The sequence below is a fragment of the Theobroma cacao genome, chromosome 9 (genome assembly GCF_053813885.1).
Source record: "Theobroma cacao isolate CCN51 chromosome 9, ASM5381388v1, whole genome shotgun sequence".
NCBI lineage: Eukaryota > Viridiplantae > Streptophyta > Magnoliopsida > Malvales > Malvaceae > Theobroma > Theobroma cacao.
In genome coordinates, this window is record NC_142647.1 from 35,974,936 (window position 1) to 35,976,322 (window position 1,387).

Below are 1,387 nucleotides of genomic sequence, written 5' to 3' on the forward strand. Positions count from 1 at the left end.
AATAGAGCACTGGAGATTATGTTGTTCCTCTTTTGCAAGGTTTGCACCAAAGAATTAGGAGACCCTCCATCAATGCAAATAATTTCGAAATTAAACCAGCTTACATTCAAATGATTCAGTCTTCAGTCCGATTTGGTGGGTTACACAGTGATGATCCTAATTCTCATTTGGTTAATTTCCTAGAGATTTACGATGCCTTTAAATACAATGGAGTAACTAATGATGCTATTAGATTGAGACTATTTTTGTTTTCTCTGAGGGATAAAGCAAAGAGTTGGGTTAATTCACTGCCCAATGGGTCTATCACTACATGGGAAAACTTGGCTCAAAAGTTTCTTGCAAAGTTCTTTCCGCCTGCAAAGACTGCAAAGATGAGGAATGATATCACCTCATTAACACAATTTAATGGTGAGTCCTTGTATGAAGCCTGGGAGAGGTTTAAAGAACTACTGCGAAGATGTCCACATCATGGGATTTCTGATTGGTTGGAAGTTCAGACATTCTACAATGGGCTGGTTGGGTCAATTAAAACCACAAGTGATGTTGCTGCTGATGGGGCATTGATGAGTAAGAATGCTGCAGATGCTTATAATTTGTTGGAAGAGATGGCTTCAAATAATTATCAATGGCCTTTAGAAAGGTCGGGTTCGAGAAATGTTGTTGGAGCCTATGAAATTGATGCAATTGGCAACTTAGCTGCACAAGTGGCTGCATTGTCCAAGAAATTTGACACACTGAGAGTTCATGTAGTTCAAAAGTCATTTGTAGTTTGTGAGATGAGTGGGGATGACCATTCAAATGATCGATGTCCATATAATTCTGAATCAGTCCAATTTATGGGGAACTTCAACAGGTAGCAAAATAACCAACATTTTAATACATACAATCCTGGTTGGAGAACCACCCCAACTTTTCATGGAACAACAACGCAGGGCCTTCCAATCCAAACCCCAACGTGCCTTCTGGTTTTCAACCACAATCTAGACCACCAATTCCTGAAAAGAAATCCCAAGTGGATGAATTTATCTTGCAATATATGTCCAAGACTGATGCCATAATTCAGAGCTATGGAGCTTTTTTGAGAAATCTTGAGACCCAAGTGGGACATCTTGCAAACTCCATCAACAGTAGACCCCAAGGTGCCTGTCACGACCCAAATTCCAGGCCATGACCGGTGTATGGGCCTAATGGACATAGTCCACTAAGCCCAAGCAAGCCTATTAATCTGACGTGTTCATCATTCCATTATAAACTGCTAAGTCACATTTCATAACTTAGGGTTAAAATAATATTAAACATTTGCCAACTCATACTGGCATACCAAACAAGTGTATATACATTATCTATAACGTATCTTAATAATTTACATTAGGTTTGTCTATACACA

General features: G+C 39.1%; 1 non-coding gene across 1 annotated transcript; it reads right to left on the reverse strand.

Annotated features, from left to right (window-relative positions):
- Positions 1-368: 368 nt before the first annotated feature.
- On the reverse strand, positions 369-475 carry LOC148760910 (small nucleolar RNA R71). The gene has a single exon (XR_016028748.1). It is a non-coding gene; the product is annotated as a small nucleolar RNA R71 (small nucleolar RNA).
- Between the last annotated feature and the right edge of the window lie 912 nt (positions 476-1,387).